The sequence below is a fragment of the Lutra lutra genome, chromosome 9 (genome assembly GCF_902655055.1).
Source record: "Lutra lutra chromosome 9, mLutLut1.2, whole genome shotgun sequence".
NCBI classification, from domain to species: domain Eukaryota; kingdom Metazoa; phylum Chordata; class Mammalia; order Carnivora; family Mustelidae; genus Lutra; species Lutra lutra.
The window spans coordinates 115,784,387-115,807,623 of record NC_062286.1 but is presented as its reverse complement, the minus strand read 5'-3'; the positions used below and the strand labels follow the sequence as shown (position 1 = coordinate 115,807,623).

The following is a 23,237-nucleotide window of genomic DNA, read 5'->3' as shown; positions in this document are numbered from 1 at the left end:
CACATAAAAAATGTGATTGTCCATCTTCTTGCTGCTTTGTTGTTAGAGTTCTCTAAATATTCTCTCAGGCTTTGCAGACTTCTTCTTAGAAGGCCAGACAGTAAATGCCTTATGGCTGGCAGCCATCAGGTCCGGGCTGCAATCACTTCTCTCTGACATCTCAGCCTGAAAGAAGCCACTGATTATAAATGTGATTAGTACAAATAGGCAGTTGTACCCGATTGAATTCCTTCATCAGATTTCACGTGACAATTATTTTCTCCCAGTCAGTAACCTTCTTTTTCTTTTTATTAACAGTATCTTTTGAAGAATAAAAGTTTTAGAGCATCATGAAGTCAAATAGATCAATGTTTTCCTTTATAGATTGTGTTTCCCCTGTCTTATCTATGAAGTGTCTGCTAACCCAAGACCAAAAAGATTTAGTTTTGTTGTTTTTTTTCCCCCATAGTTTCTTCTAGAAGCTTTATCATTTCAGATTTTATATTTAGGTATGATCCATCTGATCATATTAATTTGTTCCTGGTATTTTTGTGGTGTGTTGTTCAGTCATATTGATATTAGGTAATATTATTTTAGGAAGGAGATTATACTGAGTGAAATAAGTTGAACAGAGAAGGTCAATATGGTTTCACTTATTTGTGGAACATAAGGAATAGCATGGAGGACATTAAGAGAAGGAAGGGAAAATTGAAGGGGGCAGAGAATCAGAGGGGGAGATGACTATGGACTCCGGGAAACAAACTGAGGGTTATAAAAGGGAGGAGGGTGGGGGGATGAGTGAGCCCAGTGATGGGTATTAAGGAGGGAACGGATTGCATGGAGCACTGGGTGTTATATGTAAACAATGAATCATGGAACACTACATCAAAAACTAATGATGTACTGTATGGTGACTAACATAATACACCAAAAAAGACAATATTAAATATTGTGTATAAAGAAATAGTTAAGAGTCTTCTTTTTTAACATACGAGTATCTAATTGATTTATGGCCATTTGTTGAAAAGATGATCCTTTCCACATTGAATTGTTTTGGAACCTTTGTAAAAAATCACTTGGTCAACTATGTATTATGTATGGGTCTTTTTCTTTTTCCAAGCAAAGGCAAATTTTATTTTTAAAATATTTTTTAGGGGTACCTGGGTGGCTCAGTGGGTTAAAACCTCTGCCTTCAGCTCAGGTCATGATCCCAGGGTCTTGGGATCGAGCCCTGCCTTGGACTCTCTGCTCATCAGGGAGCCTGCTTTCCCCTCTCTCTCTCTGCTCTCTGCCTACTTGTGATCTCTGTTTGTCAAATAAATAAGTAAAACCTTAAAAAATATATAAAAATAAAATATTTATTAAAGATTTTATTATTAAAATTGTCATACAGTGCTGTATTAGTTTTTAATGCACAACATAGTAATTTCAAAGTTCTATGCATTGGATAATGTTCACCACTATAAGTGTAATCACCCTCTGTCACCACACAGCGTTATTCCAGAACTGTTGACTGTATTCCCCTGTGCTGTACTCTCATCCCCATGACTTATAGGGTGAAGAAGGTTTTTCAAAATAATTTTTATTATGTTACATTAGTCACCATACAATACATCATTAGTTTTTGATGCAGAGTTCCATGATTCATTGTTTGCTTATAGCAAACAATGTGCTTCATGAAAATCATGCCCTCCTTAATACCTATTACCAGGCTCACCCATCCCCCAACCTGCCACTCCTCAGTTTGATTCCCAAAGTCCATAGTCTCTCATTGTTCATCTCCCCCTCTGATTCTCTACCCGCTTCATTTTCTCCTTCCTTCTCTTAATGTCCTCCATGCTATTCCTTATGTTCCACAAGTAAGTGAAACCACATGATAATTGTCTTTCTCTGTTTGACTTATTTCACTTAGCATAAGCTCCTCCAGTTCCACCCATGTTGTTGCAAAACTTGGGTATTCATCCTTTCTGATGGCTGAGTAATATTCCATTGTATATACGGACTACATCTTCTTTACCCATTCATCTGCTGAAAGGTATCTTGACCCCTTCCACAGTTTGCCAAAATTCTCAACAAGATCCTAGCTAATAGGATCCAACAGTACATTAAAAGGATTATGCCTCCATCAGAAAGGATGAATACCCAACTTTTGTGGCAACATGGATGGGACTGGAAGAGATTATGCTGAGTGAAATAAGTCAAACAGAGAGAGTCAATCATCATATGGCTTCGCTTATTTGTGGAGCATAACAAATAGCATGGAGGACATGGGGAGTTAGGAGAAGGCATTTGGGGGAAATTGGAAGGGGAGGTGAGCAATGGGAGACTGTGGACTCTGAAAAACAATCTGAAGGGTTTGAAGAGGTGGGGGGGTGGGAGGTTGGGGTAACCAGGTGGTGGGTATTAGAGAGGGCATGGATTGCATGGAGCACTGGGGATGGTGCAAAAACAATGACTACTGTTATGCTGAAAATAAATTTTAAAAAATGATTTAAAAAAAAGAAATAAAAAAAAAGGATTATCCATCACCACCAGATGGGATTTGTCCCTGGGAGGCAAGGGTGGTTCAACATTTACAAGTCAATGTGAAGAACACTTAAGTAGGAGAAGAGACAAGAGCCACACAGTCCTCTCAATTGATGCAGAAAAAGCTTTTGACAAAATACAGCATCCTTTCCTGTTTAAAACCTTCAGAATATAGGGACAGAGGGAACATTCTTCAATTTCATAAAAACCATCTATGAAAAGCCCACAGTGAATATCATTCTCAATAGGAAAAGCTGAGAGCCATTCCCTTAAGATCAGGAACATGACAAGGATGCACACTCTTGCTACTATTGTTCAACATAGTACTGGAAGTCCTAGCAACCGTAATCACTCCGTGGTCAAATAATATTCAACAAAGGAAGAAAAAAATATCCAATGGAAAAAAGACAGTTTCTTCAATAAATGGTGCTGGGAAAATTGCACAGCAATATACAGAAAAATGAAACTCAGCCATTCTCTTACACCATAAACAAAGATAAACTCTAAATGGAAGAAAGACCCCGGTGTGAGACAGGAATCCATCAAAATCCTACAGGAGAGCATAGGCAGTCACCTCTTCAACATCAGCCACAGCAACTTCTTTCAAGACACCTGTCCAAAGGCAAAGGAAACAAGAACAAAAATAAGCTTTTAGACCTTCATCAAGATAAAAAGTTTCTGCACAGCAAAGGAAACGGTCAACAAAAAAAGACAACCCATGGAATGGGAGAAGATATTTGTAAATGACACTACAAATAAAGGGCTGGTATCCAAGATCTATAAAGAACTTGTCAAACTCAATCCTCAATGAACAAATAATCACGTCAAAAAATGGGCACAAGATATGAACAGACACTTCTCCAAAGAAAACATACAAGTGGCTAACAGAAAAAATGTTCATCCTCATTAGCCATCAGGGGAGACTCCAATCAAAACCTCATTGAGATACTGCCTTACATCAGTTAAAATGGCAAAAACTGACAAGACAAAAAACAACAAATGCTGGAGTGGTTGTGGAGAAAGAGGAACTCTCTTACACTGCTGGTGGGAATCCAGATTGGAGCAACCATTTTGGAAAAAGTATGGAGCTTCCTCAGAAAGTTGAAACAGGAGCTACCCTATGATCCAGCAATCACACTACTGGGTATTTACTCCGAAGATACAGATAGAGTGAGAAGAAGGGCCATATGCATCCCAATGTTCAAGGCACAGAAGTTTTGACAGAGATAGAGAAGTAGTTCAATTGCAATAAGACCTCCAAAAAGAACCACACATTTATGGAGGGGTCTGCTCTATGGCAAATTCAGCTATCTGATCAGTAAGTTCTGGACAATTTATCTCAATGGGAAAAAAAAAAAAAACATCCCTACCGTCTCTAACACACACAAGCACAGAGCTCAGAAGAATAAAGCTAGATCAAAGGTATAAACAGAAAGAGCAAAACTTCATCAAAAATTGAAAGTTCTTTTCGGGGATGCCTGGGTGGCTCAGTTGGTTGGACAACTGCCTTCAGCTCAGGTCATGATCCTGGGAGTCCCGGGATCGGGTCCCGCATCGGGCTCCCAGCTCCATGGGGAGTCTGCTTCTCTCTCTGACCTTCTCCTCGCTCATGCTCTCGCTCACTGTCTCTCTCTCAAATAAATAAATAAAATCTTAAAAAAAAATGAAAGTTCTTTTTATATTACAAAAGCTCCCAAAGGATACTAAAACGGTTGCTGCTGAATGCCGTGTACTATCTGAGGATGGTCTGAGGCTACCAGAAGCTAGGAGAGAGGCCTGGAACAGATTCCTCCTCACAGTTTAGCAGCTTTAGTTTAATTCAAGCTTGAAGGCAACCAAGATGACCTCCAGTCGGTATATGAATATAGAAATTGTGGTACATCCAGACAGGGGAATATTATCCAGTGCTAAAAGAAATGAACTAGCAAGTTGAAAGGATATGGAAGAATCTTAAATGCTTAGTACTAATTGAAAGGAAAATCCTTCATACTGCATGATTCCAACTATATAACACTCCGGAAAAGGCAAAACTATGGTGAATGTAAATATATCAGTGATTGCCTGGGTTTAGGGTGGAAAGAGGTAAAAAGAGCAGAGAGGATTTTTAGGGCCATGAAACTACTCTGTATAATACTATAAAAGTTGATATCAAACGCATAGACTATGCAATACTCAGAGTGAACCACAATGTGAACTATGGACTTTGGATGCTAATGACATTTCAGTGTAGGTTCATATTTGTAATAAATGTATCAGTCTGGTGGAGGATATTGATAATGACAGCAGCTGTGATGTGTGGGGACAGGGAGTCCCATGGGAAATCTTTGCACCTTCTGCTCAATTCTTGTGTGAACCTAAAACTGCTTTAAGATATGAAGTCAATCTATTAAAAAAAGTAATCCAGGGGTGCCAGAGTGGCTCAGTGGGTTAAGCCTCTGCCTTTGGCTCAGGTCATGATCCCAGAGTCCTGGGACTGAGACCCGCATCAGGCTCTCTGCTCAGCAGGGAGCCTGCTTCCCCCTCTCTCTCTGCCTGCCTTTCTGCCTGCTTGTGATCTCTCTCTCTGTCAAATAATGAATAAAATCTTAAAAAAAAAGCGCAATCCATATCAAATATCATCTAGATTTTCTTCCATGATATCTACTAGGAATTTTATAGTTTTGTGTATTATGTATGAGTTATTTTTATGAAGGCTGTTAGGTCTGTATGTAGAAGCAATTTTTTTTTTTTTTTTTTGTATTTGGATGTCCCGATGTCCAGATGTTCACCATTTGCCGAAAAGACTATCTTGGTCATTCTCAAAGATCAGTTAGCTGTATTTATGTGGGTGTATTTCTGGACTTTCTATTCTGTTGCATTGATCTATGTGTCAGTTCATTCACGAATGCCACTGTTTCAACTACCGTGCTTTCTTGGAAGTCTTATAGACCAATGGTGTCAATCTTGAGTTGGCTATTCTAGGTTTTTGGACCAATGGTCTTGGGGAAGAGACTCCACAAGCTTGTTATCTTTTTCAGCAAGTAGAGACAAAATGCTTAGTTCTCTGGAGAGCCTGCAGGGTTCAGCTTCCATCACTGACCCAGAGAGACCTCTAGTGACTACTTCCGGCCAATATTCCATGAGCACAAAACCTCTGCAAATTTTTAACAGTGGTCATTTTTGGATGGAAGCATTGTAGATCCTTGTCCTGCTTTATAATTTCGTGTTCTCCAACATTTGTTGTCCAATTAGAAGTAGCATCTGTTGGACAGCCACATGCAGAAAAATGAAATTGGACCATTTCCTTACACCACACATGAAAATAGACTCAAAATGGATAAAGGATCTCAATGTGAGAAAGGAATCCATCAAAATCCTTGAGGAGAACACAGGCAGCAACCTCTTCGACCTCAACCGCAGCAATATCTTCCTAGGAACATCACCAAAGGCAAGGGAAGCAAGGGCAAAAATGAACTTTTGGGATTTTATCAAGATCAAAAGCTTTTGCACAGCAAAGGAGACAGTGAACAAAACCAAAGGACAACTGACAGAATGGGAGAAGATATTTGCAAATGACATATCAGATAAAGGGCTAGTGTCCAAAATCTATAAAGAACTTAGCAAACTCAACACCCAAAGAACAAATAATCCAATCAAGAACTGGGCAGAGGACATGAACAGACATTTCTGCAAAGAAGACATCCAGATGGCCAACAGACACATGAAAAAGTGCTCCATATCACTCGGCATCAGGGAAATACAAATCAAAACCACCATGAGATATCACCTCACACCAGTCAGAATGGCTAAAATTAACAAGTCAGGAAATGACAGATGCTGGCGAGGATGCGGAGAAAGGGGAACCCTCCTACACTGTTGGTGGGAATGCAAGCTGGTGCAACCACTCTGGAAAACAGCATGGAGGTTCCTCAAAATGTTGAAAATAGAACTACCCTATGATCCAGCAATTACACTGCTGGGTATTTACCCTAAAGATACAAACGTAGTGATCTGAAGGGGCACGTGCACCCGAATGTTTATAGCAGCAATGTCTACAATAGCCAAACTATGGAAAGAACCTAGATGTCCATCAACAGATGAATGGATAAAGAAGATGTGGTATATATACACAATGGAATACTATGCAGCCATCAAAAGAAATGAAATCTTGCCATTTGCGACGACGTGGATGGAACTAGAGGGTATCATGCTTAGCGAAATAAGTCAATCGGAGAAAGACAACTATCATATGATCTCCCTGATATGAGGGAGAGGAGATGCAACATGGGGGTTTAAGGGGGTAGGAGAAGAGTAAATGAAACAAGATGGGATTGGGAGGGAGACAAACCATAAGTGACTCTTAATCTCACAAAACAAACTGAGGGTTGATGGGGGGAGGGGGGTTGGGAGAGGGAAGGTGGGGTTATGGACATTGGGGAGGGATATGCTATGGTGAGTGCTGTGAAGTGTGTAAACCTGGAGACTCACAGACCTGTACCCCTGGGGATAAAAATATATTATATGTTTATAAAAAATAAAATTAAAATAATAATAATAATAATAAAGAGTGTTCCAGAAATGGTGCTTATAGGAATCACACATAAGGAACATATATTTGTGACACAGATGTACTTATTACTTTAATGATGTGAGTTAAATAATTGGAAATGGCTCAGCTGTTCAACAGTTGGTGCTTTGAGTGCTGTCACTGAGAATGTCCAAGGGAACAGCAGTGACCATGCCTATCCACTGTAGGGACATCAGGTAGAACAAGAGCCCAACCTTAAAACTCTCCCTGATGCACCCCCCATCTTTGCACACACACATGCTTGCAAGCAAGCACAAATAAATCCAGAGGGAAAAGCATGGAAACCGGACACCATCCGTTATGGGTGATTATTTCATGGAAGAAGAAATGTGTCTTCATTTATTCATATTTAAATCATTATTTTACTACATAAATATAGTCTGCCTAAACCTAAAGAACTATTTACTTTATTTCCTGACTCGTTAGTAAAAAAATGGGAAGATTTAAGATGTAATGTTAATATTTTTATAATATGCCCACTAAAATAGTTTAAAAGTGGCCTATGCAGGAAAATGAAATCATATAAAGGTGTCTGATGGACCCAGACATTTCCCTGGTTTCTGCCTTTCAAGGAATCCTTCTGAAAGGAACATAATTCCAGGTAATGAAAGTAGTTCATTTGGGGGCTTCCCATGATCATTGCTGTTTCAGAAACATTCAGTGTAATAAAATGCTATTTTTATTAAAAAAAAAAAGAAGTAGCATCTGTGTGCTGGTAATAAATTGAAAAGACAGGTTCTTTGTTCCTAGGGGCTGGGGGATGAGAGCTCTGATGTCTGTGCTGTGCTCAGCCCTCTGACCAATAGCAGATGCCCATTTCCTGAACAAAAGTGTGTGGGACAGACACAGCCATTGGGAGTTTTTGTGAGCTGGGAACCCTTCTAATTTAGTTCTATAAATTCTGGCGAGGACAGAAAAATTCTCTCTCCAAGAAATTCTAGGTAAACAGGTGACAAAAACACAGTAAAAAGGCATAGGAGTGTCCCCAGCACATACACCTGAGGACCCATTCCCCTGTAAATGCCAGCAGCAGTGTCAGAAGTAGGGATGGCAGAGGTCAGCACAGTGGGGAGGCAGGCATTGTGGTGACCCCTGGAGCCTACTCTGTCTGAATGCTGTCCTGGAGAGGCCCAGGACTCCATGCTCTGGGGAGAAAAGACACTCCCTCCCTCCATGATGTCAGAGGAAGGGGATTATGATGAAGGAATGACCATGGGACTTTTAACACTTTTTCTTTGAGATTATCAAATGGAAAGGCAAGGGAGCCACAAGCTGAGAACCTGCTGGGCCAGTTGCTTGGGATTTCCAGAGCTTATGGAATCCACATGCTTGTGCTCATTCCTGATCCTCATCCCATCCTAGTCTCACCAGGCTGCACCCCTGCTGATGTAGAGGCTCAAAGACATGGTATGGAAAGAGGTTAGAGTTTTGGAGATGGTGTTGATTTTTGTCATAGAGGATGGAAGGGGCTACATCCCCATGTTGATGCAACACTGGATGTGGCAAGATCCCATGCTTGACCTTGGGCATGGAGACTTTCCTCAAATGAGGCGATCTCAAAGAGGGCTGACAGCTAAGGGCCATCTCCTCAAGCCTGGTCTATTACAGGATCCACCACCCTCTGCAGAGTCCTTTCCACCTCAATTGCTTGGGGACAGGATATGGATTAAGTGCATCCACCACTGAGGTCTTAATGCTACCCTACTTCACCCAAGCACCCAGAGTTCTCTGACTCCACCTGATCTAACATGGGCCTCACTAATTATAACCATTTAGAGTGAATATCATGGGGGACTGAGAAGAAGGTTCTTCAGGGATCTCTGAGTGCCAGGCTTTGGAGTGAGCTCTAACAGAGGACAGAGGACAGAGAAACGAAGAGGAACCTTAGACTTGGGAAGTAAGATAAAATCTGGGTATAGAAACACAGAAATCTCCCCACCACACATTTCCTTGAATTGCCCTCCAGCGTGTGCAAGAGGCAGAGAACCAGCTGAGGACAAGATGTTGACATTATTTTCTTAGAATAGAGTTACATTTTTGGAATAGTTTTACATTAGGGAAAAATGGCGACAATCACACAGAGTCCAATATGTAGGTGCATACCGTATCCCCCCTTTATAGCATTTTACAATAATTGGTTGCTTCTGCTATAATTAGTGAACGAATATTGGTGCATTGTTATTAACCAAAATCCATAGTTTGACTTTGTCTTAGCTTGGGCCACTATAACAAAATAGCATAAACTGGATGCCTTGAAACAACAGGAACTTATTTCTCACAGTCCTGGAGGCTGGAAGTCTGTGATCAGGGTGCCATGATAGTTGGGTTGTGATGAGATCTCTCTTTGAAGTTGCAGACTGCCAACTACTTGTGTTTTCACCTGGTGGATGGAGTGAGCTGCCTGTCTGCCCCCTTTTCATGAAGGCAATGATCCCATTCATGAGGACTCCACCCTCATGACCTCATTATCTGCAAAATCCCCACCTCCAAATCCCATGAGCGTTAGAGAGATACAACTATTCAGTCCAGAAGAGATTTCCTTAGTTTTCATTCCATGTCCCTTTCTGTCCCAGAATCCATGCAGGGTCTCACATTACATTTTCTTGTCATGTCTTTCTAGGCTCCTCTCAGCTGTGACAGCTTCTTGGACTTTCCTTGATAACAATGGCCTGACAGTTTGGCGTGCTGCTCTGGTATATGGTGGAATGTCCCTCATTGCAATGTGTCGGATGCTTTTCTCATACACAGACTGGGGGAGTGGGTTTGGGGAGGAAGGTCACAGAGGAAAAGTGTCCTTTTCAACACATCATATCAGGGAGCACACTGTGGCCATGGTTTATGAGTATTGGTGAACTCATGATGATGTGGCTGGACTAAATTTGTCTAGTGGTCCCTCTATAGTTACTCCCTATTCCTCCGTGCCATCCTGTCACCTTTGGAGGAGAGTCACACCAGTGACTGTGCTGCAGGAGTAAGCAGTTAAGCTCCCTTCTGAGCTTGAAGTATCTAGATAAATCATTTGGAGCTCATGAAGGCATAGCTATCAGGGGAATGGTGACGGGGTGCTGGTCCCCAGAGTGTGGATATGCAGCCAGAGGAACAGAGTGAGAAAAGCTTACCACATCATTGAAGAAGGTGGTGAGAGGGAAGGTAAAATATCTCAAGGATGTGACACCAGAAGTATTCAAATTAATATTGTAAGGATTTCACAACATTGAAAGTACAAGGGATTGAATGTTGGAAGATGATCCCAATTGAGACTGAAGTGAGGTAATTCAGATGGTGGCCCTACATGGTCAACTACGCAATCAGAAGAAGGTTAGCACTGTGCAAACTATTCATGATGAGTCTTTACAAAATAACAAAATGCTTCCCTTTTCAGTGTTTCTAATATATGAAATGACAATACACCCAATAAATAATGGTTCTATTGTTTTTTCAGTTTCCTATACATTCGTCATTGACATTTGGAAAATTTCTGTGTTTTAAAAACGTTTTTAAAGGTCACATAAAAATCGTTATTCTCCCCGGTTTGTTGAGTTCACTTTGCATGGTTTGAGCTGCACCATCATTGTTCTGTCCTGCACTATTGTGCAAAGTGAGCACTGCCTCCACTTATCATGTCGGCTAATCCTAAGTTCTACGAAAACAATTTAATTAGGTTATGAGCTGTGGGAACACAGAGTGAGAGAAAGGAATTGCTATTTCATACAGGGTGGTTTATGGAAGGGACTTTTTAATAAGGTGTCCTGTAAACAGAGCTTAAAAAAGGAAGAGAGTGTCATACAGATCTTTAGCAGGAAGAAGCAGAGGAAAGACACAGTTTGACTTCCATTGCCATGGAATCACTGTAGCCGAAACTGGAGAGCCTGTAAGAGATGAAGAATGGTCCAGGAAGGAGTGCTGGTGGCCAGGACCAGGGAGCAGCCTTGGGGTGAGCATTGTGCGGATTCTGGGTGGAGCTCAGTGGTTTTGGGAGGAGGCTTACACTCACTCCTCAGAGCTTCTCAAGAATTTTATAAGCAAGTTGTGAAACACTGTTAGCTTGCCATTGGTAACATTGGGAGTGTTTACACCACGGAAGTCCACGAGCACTACAAATCAGGCTTCTTTTCCTTTCCCTGAGTAGACTGCTTCACATTTACCATCTGGCCACTGGATGTAGCATCTGAAGGCAGAACTGAATATGGTATATAAAGTAAGAAAACCGAGGATGGCTCCAGGCTTCTCAACTGCCAGCTCATGTACATGAGCAGTGGGGCTGGGAAGGATGAAGGTGACAGAAGAGCTAGTGTTCCCATCACAGGGAGGAGGGCATCTTGTCCCTGGGATTTAGGAGTAGGACATGTAGGCAAAGAGGAAGGAGAATCATTTCTCTTCTTCAAACCAGGATGAGATTCATTTTATTTGAGACCCAGTGAAGAACCTCAACAAGTCTGGAATGGCTGGGAGTTGGCAGAAATAACTCCCAAGAACATGGACGTGAGCATGTAGTTCATGGCCATAGTCCCCAAAAGATGAATGAAAGGCACCTGGTATGTGTAGGGACTTGTTTCTCATATTCAGGCAGATATCCATGCATCAGTGCCCAGAGCAAGTTCCCATGGTCCCTGCTGAGGACCTGGTATGAAGACCCAGCTCTAGGTTCATCAAGGATTGTGAGAAGGAGCAGAAGGGATTGTGGGCAGGTGGGTCTCTGGAAGAAGAGGGTATTTGGGGCAGTGTTGGGAAGCTTCTAGTTGTTCCTTGTTTTTGGCCTGGCCCCTCAAGGAAGGAAGGAAGCAGCAGAGACTGAGGGTGGCATGTAGTAGGGGAGGAAGGAAGGAGCTGTGGGACCCATGTTCACAGTTGATTATCTGCTCATCATTCCAGAAATATTCCTCACGTGTCTCTTATCCTTGGTGCTATTTTCCTCCTGGGACACCTATTGTGAAAGGACAGGCAGCCCCTGATAGAGGACGCTGCCACTTAAGCCTTCCTCCCTTAGGGCTTGATACACCCTCCCCATCCCTCCAGTATATCCCACAGAGGGTTGGATTGGAAGCTGTCCTCAGAGTAGCCCTCTGGCACCTGTTAGCATTCCTCTAAATGCAGACATCCTGTTCCCAAAGGAGCCCCAGTGCTCCATAATCTAGTGATGGTCTCCAAGGGATCCTCCCACCCAGCTGCCTCTCATTCAGCCCCTCTGCCCATTTCCTTCCCAGAATCCCTAGGACTCTGTCCACACTCTTTGACCGCCTTTGAACCTGTCCACATTTATAGGCTAAAGGCCCCCTCCCCCAATACCTCAGGGAGCCTGGACCCCTGAGACTCCTGAGGGTATCAAGGGAGGTGTGTCACATGCTCTTTACTGCAGGTGGGCGCTGACCCTGTGTGACCTGTGGGTTGCCCCTCTACTTGACCTGGCTCTTTCTGGGAGTAAACTTGGCTGGCCCTCCCTGATTTACAACTTACAATCAGGCCCTCGCTTCTTGTGGACATAGATGGCAGAGACAGTGATGAGCAGCAGCAGCTTCGGGCCCAGGGTGACAGCCATCAGGATTGGAGTAGATGGCTTTGACTCTGGAAAAGAAGGGATAGGAGGCACCATCAGAGGGGGGTACCCTGGAATCCATTCCCTGGGTCCTCCACTTACTGTATCTGAAGTGACTCAGGCTTATCAATGCTCTGAAGCTCATGAATTCTTCCCCTGCTCAGGGCAGAATTTGGGGTAAGATGTTCCTCTCCTCACTCTTGCCTTTCTCACTGCCAGGTGTCCTTCTTGAGGGAAGAAGTGGGGAGAATGAGCACTCCACAATGGGTAAGTTTGGTTTACTGAATTGGTCCTCACACCCTGTGGGGCAGGTCATACAGCCTCTTTCTGATGAGCTAACAGGCTCCTAGTTTACAGAGGGTGGACAGATGAGGTGGCTCAGATCCAGGAAAACCCCTCACTGTTGGCCTGCAGGATGATTCTGAGATCTTGTCTTTGGACCAGGACAAAGCCAAACTCTCTGGGCCATAGGGACAAATGTCTGCCTGGCCTCAAGTGGAGTGAGAACAGATATCGGTCAGTGAGGGGCAAGGCTATTCTGCTTTGCTCCATGCTCACGGTTTGACGACTCCCATGTACAGAGGTGAGGAGGGAGTCCTCAGGATGACCTGACCTCAGGAGATCTGCTGGCTGGATAATATCCTGGGGAGGCAAGGAAATGGGGTCTTAAGCTCAAGAGAGTTTCAAACACCATCCAGCCCAACTGAACCCCAGTGCCACTGTCAGCTGACATCTTTGTGTTGGACATAGAATGTTGGGTCTGGAAGAACAGCTCCCGATTTTTTGACTTTGTACAATGACCCATTTTTCTTTTTATATTTGAATTTTAAAAATCCAAGTATATTTCTGATATATATAGAGCAATCTTAAGGAAGGAGTAGGGCCTCACCATATTTGCCTCTGGCATGTTAGAGAATGGCAGCTCTCTGCTGCGGAGGGTGGGGGGCGCTGGACTTTTTCTGAGTGAAAGAGCTGTACTGTTCATGTTTCTACCTGTTTCTAGAGGGGAACCTGCAGCAGAAGGCTGGAGGAAGTGGGGGAATAGAGGCTAAACCAATCCTCTCCATTTAAAACAACTCATGAAGAGCATTCAGCTTGCTTGCTCTCTGTCCGAGACTGAGTCGTTCCATGCTGAATTGTGTCAACATCTCCCTTTGCCAGTCCTGACTCCTTCGCTCTCTCATGCATGTGGACCGGGCAGCACCCCACAGTGAGCTTTCTCTCTTATATCACCCGAGAGTCTCCCTCCTGGGTCACCTGATGTGTGGAGTTTGTCTGGTTGGGGTCTGGAAAGCCAACTCTAATGGGCCCATTTGGACTGGGGTCTCTTTCTGCCAGCTGGTCATGAGGCCCCCAGCCCTGTGGGAGGTAGAGCAGGGTAGGTGTCAGCTTGCCCTGCCCTTGTCACTGCTGAACCTCACTGTGGTGACCTGGGCTGGTGTAAGCAGAGGAGGGGAGTATCCTGGCATTCTGAAAATGACGTGATAATTACAAGAACTATGGGTTGGGTGACTGTTGCTGGGCATCAACCTTTCAGAGAAAGACAGTGCAAAGCGAAGACTGATCACATGTGAAAGGTTATGTGTGAATGTCAGGGGACTTCTGCACAACAGTGCAGACTCTTACGTCCTAGAGCTGGAGGACAGAAAAAGTTGAGGACACAGTTGGGTCCAACATAAACATAAGAGTATCAGTGCTATACAGAGGACTGACTTCTCAGCTACACTGCACCTACTGTGCTGGAGTAGGGCCCTGATGGGGAAATATGGGAGATGGATACCGAGATGTGGGATAGGGACACTGGGGCCAAGACTTTCAAAGCCCTGTGGGCACTTTGTAATGGGCTGCTGAGTACATGACAGAGGCTTAACTACTCATCTCCAAATATAGCCTCTCAACCCAAATGAAAAACAACAAAAGGACAGTAAATTCTATGGAAAACTGGCTCTCGGTAGTCCTTGAAGAGCAATGCCCAAACTGCAGAATCTCTGGAGACAAAAGAGAAAACTCTCCACATCCAAATGCACATCCCCTTATGCCATTCCCCTCCCACCCTCACCAAACACAGGAAAGGGCAGGAGATGGTATGGACTCATCTCTCCCACCTCTCCTGGCTCAGTAGAAGCCTGCCCCCTGGAACTCATGTGAGGTCCATGCATGGAGGGTCTGAAAGGTGGAAGAGGAAGGCAGATGGGCTAGTTGCTTCCATTCTGGAGGAGGAACCCACACCAGGTATCCTGAGTCCACACTCCCGATTCCCCAAGACCAGAAGGAGGCCCAGCTGTGGTATTCCAACAAAGAAAAGTCTAGACTTGATAATGTTTTTCCCATTTCAAAAAAACAATGAGGAAGAGCAAAATAAGCCCAAATCAAGAGAAGGAAATAAAAAAAAAGAGGAGAAAAAGCAAAGAAATTAACAACAAACAATGGAGAGTATCACTGAAATGAACGTGGGTTCTTTGAGAAGACTGATAAATTTGAAAAACTTCTAACCATTGTAACAATGAAAAAAAAAATGAGAATTGACCCATTTCCAATATCAGGGATGGAATGGGATGCCCTACAGACATCACAAGGATTACTAGGTAATACTATGAGAAGATCTATGTGCAAAAATTTGACAACTCAGGCTGTGAAGTGTGTAAACCTGGCGATTCGCAGACCTGTACCCCTGGGGATAAAAATATATGTTTATAAAGCTGTAAAAAAAAGAAAAAGAAAAAGAAAAAAGAAAGGATGAATACCCAAGTTTTGTAGCAACATGGACGGGACTGGAAGAGATTATGCTGAGTGAAATAAGTCAAGCAGAGAGAGTCAATTATCATATGGTTTCACTTATTTGTGGAGCATAACAAATAGCATGGAGGACAAGGGGAGATGGAGAGGAGAAGGGAGTTGAGGGAAATTGGAAGGGGAGGTGAACCATGAGAGACTATGGACTCTGAAAAACGATCTGAGAATTTTGAAGGGGTGGGGGGTGGGAGGTTGGGGGCACCAGGTGGTGGGTATTGTAGAGGGCATGGATTGCATGGAGCACTGGGTATGGTGCAAAAATAATGAATACTGTTATGCTGAAAAAATAAAAAATTAATTAAAAAAAAATTTGACAACTCAGAGAAAAAGACCACATTTCTCAAAAGCACAGCCTACCACAAGCATTCAATATGAAATGATGTATTTGAGTAGCCCTAGCTATTCAGATTCTTTTCAGAGAAATAAAAGAATCAGGCGCCTGGGTGGCTCAGTGGGTTAAGCCTCTGCCTTCGGCTCAGGTCATGATCCCAGGGTCCTGCAATGGAATCCTACATTGGGCTCCGTGCTCAGCAGGGAGCCTTCTTCCACCTCTCTCTCTCTCTCTCTCTCTCTCTCTCTGTTTGCCTCTCTGCCTACTTGTGATCTCTTTCTCTGTGAAATAAATAAATAAATATTGGGGAAAAAAAGAATCATGGAGACCCAGGTATTTCACAGGAGAATTCTTTTAAGCATTTACAGGTGAATTAAAACCAAGTTAGGTCCACAAAATAAAGTTAATAGAAGAAGCTTTGGGAAACTGGAATGTATACTCCATTTTAGATGATACTGGAATTATTGTTAATTTTACTACGAGTGTAATAGTATTGGTTTTATAGAAAGAACCATGTCATTAATCACATGACCATACAAGTGTGGACTCTATTTGGAACTGGATGTGGATCCATGACTAAGTCATTAGTGGACACAATTATGCAACTTCTGCATACCTCTAGCTTTAAGGGAAATCGTTCCTTTTCCCCTTCCTATCTCTAGTCTCCTGGCCAGCAGTGACAGGAACACTCGGTGGCCCAGTGTTGACCCAGGCAAGAGGACACTGTCATTGGGCATGTTAGAAGGAACATGGGCCTTTGAAAGATCTTCTGGAACAAAGACTCCTGGAAAACTGGTTGACCTCCCCCTGATTGTATATGAAAGAGAAATAAGGAATGCTTTAGTTGTAGAAAGGGGACTCCATTGTTCTTTGGGACAACGCTCCCCTGCTATAATCAATCCCCCCCTTTTATTTGCACACATTGCTGGTCCATCTTCAGGGACTCAGGGTTCCCTCGACTAGCATAGCTCATCAGCTGTACTAAGGGCAGGAAATATTCATCATTGATCCCTAATTTCCCCCCGAGTCCCTTCTGTAAAATTCCAGGTCACAGGGTTGGTTAAGTAGGAAAGGAGACCAGAAATGAATTGGAATTGGCATAAAGTAAATGTGCTTTGAGCGATCATGACTATTGCTGTCTGCTGTCACAAATAAAGGGAGAGAGGAGACCCCAGGTGTGACCACACATGGTCACCCGTAAGCCTGGTCAAGACTCAAAACTAAAGATACTCAGAGTCCTTTCTGGAATTTCAGAATGCCAAGTTCAGACATTTTCCGTGGTGATGATGGAAAAGTGTAAAATGGATAGAGACCATGCTAGGTGGGAAATAACAGGGGGAGGGGTGTCTGGCCAGGCATGGTGACTTAATCATGGTCAGGTGAGGAAGCAGGGAGCAGGATGAAAGAAAAAGGATCATTGAGGTCTCACCCTGGGTTTTATGGGTTCCCTGGTCCTTCTGGTGGGCAGAGGCCACAAGGGTATGATTTCTGGTGACCGCGGGCTGCCCGTCATGCTGCACCAGGCAGGTGAACACCACATCTTCCCTGTGGGCAGATGAGTTCACCAGGAGCCAGCTCGTCCAGTTAAAGGTCCCATCCTTGTTCTCTATGAGGTTTGAGGCCCTTGAGGCCATTTCTGTTCAGGACACATTGCCATTCTCCAACCAGGTCAGCTAGAGGTGCTGGGGGTAGAACTTCTTCACTTCGCAAGTGACCTTCACGTGGTCTCGTGACAGGGGCTGCTGGGAAACCTCCAAGGTGGGTGGAACTGAAACAGCACAGGGCAGAAGCTCTCACCTCATGGAACAGATGGACCATGGTGGGGGAGGCTCGAGAACTTAGCTCCCCCCACACAGCAAGGTAATCACCCAGAACAGGGTGAGGCATGCAGTTGGGGCTCAAACACTGAGGGTAGTCCTTGCATATGAATGAAATCCCTAAGCACAGTGCCCAGCACACAGTAGGTGCTCAAGGATTGATGGCTCCTCATAGGCTAAGAATGAGTGATAATCAAAATACTCAGCCCCACGCATACAGTTGGAATAGAATAACTGTAGCAAAACAAATGACCTCACCAAGCACACAGTGGCATGGAGTACAGCAGGTGCTCAATAATTGGAATTGCTATAGTACAGTAAGGGAAACTACTGAGCACAGTAATTGGCACATGGTAGGCGTTCATGACCCAGCAGCCATGGAAACAGTAGGAGGTGACAGCACATATAGGTGCAGGTGACCTGGAGGGACTGTCAGGGGTCAGACTCCAGTGAATGGAGGGCTTGGGGCAGGGAGCAGGGGAGAGACAGTCTCAGAGACTTGGGGCCAGACCCAGGCTGGGGCTGGGGTGGGGAAGGGGCATCTACTTCGGAGGACCTCAGACAGGTTGGCAATCCCACGAAGAGGAGGGCCCCCCTGCAGGGTCACATGGGTCACCTCCCAGATGACCTGGGAGCGAACGTTCCCCGGGGCCAGCACCAGCCTGGTTGTGCTGGAGATGTAGGAAGTTCTGTTTCCCTCTGGGTCCATGCTGGTCTGGGAGGCTGCCAGCTCATTTCCATTTCTGAACCATCTCAGGGTGTTGTTTCTGGGGGAGAAGCCGTGGGACTTGCGGATGAAATTCACTGTCTGCTCCGGCGAGGCCCTGGCCGCCAGGCCTGACACCACAGGGGTGGAGGGAGAGGGTTTGGCTACAAGAGGAGCATTTGTGAACAATAAGCATGACTGTGGTCATCAGCGCTCAGGATACGTGTGAGGTGCTGTGGAGAACCTGCTGCCTTTCTGATAGTGTGCGGAGGGCGTTGTCCTCTCCTCCTCGCACAGAGGAAGCCCTGAGGTTCTAGAGCTGAACTCTGAGTTGGGGGCAGGGCCCAGGTACCGTTGTAGGCACCTTCTCTTCTCAGCCAGGTGACTTCCCACCAATCTGGGCACAGGAAGGACATTTCTGATGGATCTGACTGTTGGCATCAACTGTTCCTAGCTGCCTTCCTGCAAACCCTCCTGAGGTCAGAGAGGATGTGCAGCAGTCTGTGCAAGGGACAGGTGACCCCCAAGAAAGCGGGAACCAGGCTGGCCAGCTGACCGCAGGCATGGCTGTGGCACAGTGTGGCTCCTCTGTGACATGGGACAGGAGGCATTTCTCCTTCCTGGGGTTTTAGGGAGGAGTGAGTAAGGGAATGTAAGCAGTTTTGCTTGGAATTTATCACTGAATACACGGATAGAAAAGAGCAGATGAATCAGAAAGTGGCTGACAGTAACCTCAGTCTCATTATAGTATTAGAATCACCCTCTGAACATTCTTCTCCAGCCCTAATATCGAGCCTACTTGCCCCTGTTCTGCATTATGGCTTTGGAAATTATTCCCTGTGATCCCTTACCTGTAAAATAAAGACAGATTTGTCAGGGAACTTCCCCTGGGTGGTCTCTGATTCTCCCTCACCGAGGAGCCAAGCTCCTTTGTTCCAGTTACAACGGGATTGCTCTTTACCAATCATTGCGTCCGAGGGGGACTTCCTGTGGCCTCCAGCTGTTTCATCCACAACAGAATAAATGTCCCACCTTCTCCAGCCTGACAGTGACAGCCACCCTCCTTTTCCATCTGACATTCTCACTGAAAATGGTTATGGGGAGGGGTCCCTCCAGGTGTCCAGACATGTTGACTTGATAACAACAGAGGGAAGATGTCAGGTCCTGACAACTGAGTCTAGAATGTGAACTGTCGCTCACGGAGCCGAACACCCTCCAGGATGTGCCTCCCAGTCATTCTTAGTGGGCAGAACCAGGAATGGGGTGCCCGGGATAGTGGGGGCCCCTCTGCTCTGTCCAGGCTGGTGCTTCTCAGTGAAGGAGCAACACCACACAACTGGAGAAGACTCTGGAAACTCTTACATGTGAGACACCGTGTTCTCTAGGGAACAGGCTCGACACTTCACCAGATGTTTGCATAGCTGTCTGATCTGGGGGTTCAAAGCTAGCCTACCTCTTCCCATGTTTTCTTAATGTCTACTGCTGAAAAAGAGAACCATATAAGATTTACAAGAGTTTCAAGGAGAGGGTTGGCACTTTCTCCCACTTTGGCCAGCACAGTGAGTGTGCAGAGAGCAGGGCTGTGAGTCAGGCTGTGGCTTACTTCCCTGCTCAGGCCGGGTCTGTTGAGCCTCAGTGTCCTCATCTGTAAATGGGCTGAGATGGTCCTTCCAGCTTCATCCATTCTCAACCAGGGCATCCCCTGTGTGGGCAGGTTGGGGAAGAGGAGGGAGAACTCTCCCAGGCAGAACAGATCTGCCCAGTGCTAGAGCCACGTACTAGCGCTGGTGCCCAGGCAAGGGACATACCACTGGGAACTCCTGTAACACCTGCACAATCAGGATAAAACCACCTGCATGCCTATGTCCAGGAGCTGAGGGGAGACTCAGTGCTCTTATGGAAGTCAGTCGTTGAATTGCATGATGCTTTTTGGACAGACCCACAACAAATGCCCAGCCTCTGGCATCTTCTCCATCCTGGGCTCTCAGCATAAACAGTGAGTTTATACCTCTTCTCACTATGATTCTTCTATGTTGAAAGAAAGACATATCCCACCTCCCTGCCCTGGGTGCATTTGTCCACAGGAAAGGGAGGGAATGTGAGTTTCAGGAGAAAGGAGCCCTTCCCTGTTTTGTTTTCTGCTTCCCCTGCACACAGAGGAGAGCCTGTACACAGCAGTTGCTCAGTAAGTGTTGAGTTAGAGAAGAGTCAGCTACATGGAGGGGACATTCTCTGGAGGCAGGAGTTAGATTGGGTCATGTGACTGGCTAAGTCACTCAGACTGTAAGTCCCTCATCCCTGGAACCAGAGAGTTGGTCAGGATTGGAAAGGTCGACAGCTTTGGACTCACAGATTGGGGTTCTGGACTTTCCCACCATTTATCAGGGGCCTTAAGCAAGTATCAGGACCTCTCCAGGCCTCGACTTCCCTGATCCGTGGAAGTCGGGGACACCCACCACAGTGCCTGATTCTTAGCTGTTGGTCAGACAATGGAGGGCATTCTTACTGACTTGTTGTCACAACCAGGGGGCAGAGGAGGCCCAGGCCATACTCACCACTCACAGTGACCAGAGTGCCTGGTCCAGACTTAAACTCCACATCAGGAGTCCCTTTCTGGAACTTCACACAGTAGTAGGTTCCGGTGTCTGCTGGGGTGATGTTAGTGATACGGATGGAAAAGTCCGTGTTGTTTCTCCTTGTGGTGTCTGAAGCATTTGTTACTCAGGGGAAGTGTCCTCCTTTGAAACTGAAGATTAACTCCCGGCCTGGCCCTGTCCCCCTGAACCACTGAACCATCCCTGGGGGGATCAGGGAGGTCATGGTGCAGTACAGAGTGGCTGTCTGTCCAGCTATGACAGACACTGACTTGTCAGGCTGGATCACCTGCAGCCTCGCCTCACCAGCCACACCTGGAGGGAAAACAGAGCAGTCGTCTACTCATCCTGCTGTGATCCTTCACGTCTCCTCACGTGTTTACGCACAACAGCTCCCTGACCGAGTGCGCACCGAGAGCAGGTCTCCCAAGTCTGTAACGGGAGACCCCATCAGAACCAAGGAAAAAAAGACACAGAGAGGCTCAGTGATGTGGCACAAAGCAGGTTTGACTTTGCAGCTGGATTTCCTGCCTTGGTGACTAGCTAGACTCTGGAGACATCGAGAAACACAACTTCCTTAAGTGAAATTATAGTACATGTTAAACTTCAGTAACAATCTTGGCACCTAGGAAACATGCAGCACATCATTAACAAGAGTTTGTGAGTACATGCAGCACAGTGGAATTCTGGAGACCTCTGCGTGTAATGTGGTATGGCTCTCCTTCTGTTTGCCTCTCTGTGTTTCTGATATTTCTGATCTTGGCCTCCACTGAGGAGCCAGGCAGCATAACATGGTTAACAGGATGAACTGTGGAGCTGAGTGGACATGAACCGCAGTAGCTCCACTGACTTAAGTTGGTGGCACTAGACTGGTTGCGCTCTCTGCCTCAGTTTCCCCATCTGCTATTCAGGAGTACAGTCATAGCTACCAGGCAGGCCTTCTGCGGAGGGTCTGTGCAGCACACCTGTGTTTACCTGGAGGTCCTAAATGCCCAGGGGGAGGGAGAGGTTGAGGAGGCATGGAAAGGGGAGTCTCCCTCAAGGCAGTGCTCACCTGTGAGTCCCAACAGCAGAACCAGCAGCCAGTGAGGAGGAGGCTGGGTTCCACAAGCAGGGGCCCACATTGTGGAGGCCTGAGGGTCCCACTCTCTGCAAATGTATGTTCTGGGGCAATGGGCCCTCTATTCTGTGGGGAGGAGCAGCCTGCCCCTCTGGTGATGGAAGAGGAAGGAAGCCTGTATGATGCAGTGACAGGGCTGTGAGGCAGTGATCTGCTTCTGGATTGTGAAACAGAAGTCAGGCAGAGAGTCCTCACATGGTGAGAGGGGCCTCTTCTTATGTTTTGTTTTCGAGTGTGTGTGTGTGTGTGTGTGTGTGTGTGTGTGTGTGTGTGTGTTTAAATTCTTATCATGTTATCTTAATCACCATATAGTACATCATTAGTTTTTGATGTACTGTTCCATAATTCTTCATTTGTGTATAACACCCAGTGCCCCATGCAATCCGTGCCCTCCTTAATACCCATCACTGGACTCACCCATCCCCCTACTCCCCTTCCCTCTAAAACCCTAGGTTTGTTTCCCGGAGTCCATAGTCTCTCATTCTTTGTTTCCTGCTCTGAGTTCCCCACCTTTATTTTTCCCTTCCTTCTCCTAATGTCCTCCATGCTATTCCTTATGTTCCCAAATAAGGGAAACCATATGATATTTGACTTTCTCTGACTTATTTCACTCAGCATCATCTCCTCCAGTCCCATCCATGTTGATACAAAAGTTGGGTATTCATCCTTTCTGGTGGTTGAGTAATATTCCATTCCATATGAACCACGTCTTCTTTATCCATTCATCTGTTGAAGGGCATCTCAGCTCTTTCCACAGTTTGGCTATTGTGGACGTTGTTGCTATGAGCATTGTGGTGCATGTGGCCCTTCTTTTCACTACATCTGTATCTTTGAGGTAAATGCCCAGTAGAGCATTTGCTGGGCTGTAAGGTAGCTCTATTTTCTACTTTTTGAGGAACCTCCACACTGTTTTCCACAGTGGCTGTACCAACTTGCATTCCTATCAACAGTGTGAGATGGTTCTCCTTTCTCCACAACCACTCCAGCATTTCTTGTTTCTTGTCTTTTCAGGTTTTGCCATTCTAACTGGTGTAAGGTGGTATCTCAATATGGTTTTGTTTTGAATCTGCCTGATGACTAATGATGGTGAACATTTTTTCATATGTTTGTTAGCAATTTGTATGTCTTCTTTGGAGAAATGTCTGTTCATGTCTTCTGCCCATTTTTTGACTTGATTATTTGTTCATTGTGGATTGAGTTTGAGAAGTTCTTTACAGATCTTGGATACCAGCCCTTTATCTGTAGTGTCATTTACAAATATCTTCTCCCAT

The 23,237-nt window shown here is 45.1% G+C and overlaps 1 protein-coding gene and 1 pseudogene across 1 annotated transcript in view; both read right to left on the bottom strand.

Annotated features, from left to right (window-relative positions):
- Window positions 1–23,237, bottom strand: part of LOC125108183 (signal-regulatory protein beta-1-like) — a 154,163-nt gene that overhangs the window by 18,017 nt on the left and 112,909 nt on the right. The window lies entirely within an intron of this gene.
- On the bottom strand, window positions 11,414–21,977 carry LOC125108187 (signal-regulatory protein beta-1-like; annotated as a pseudogene).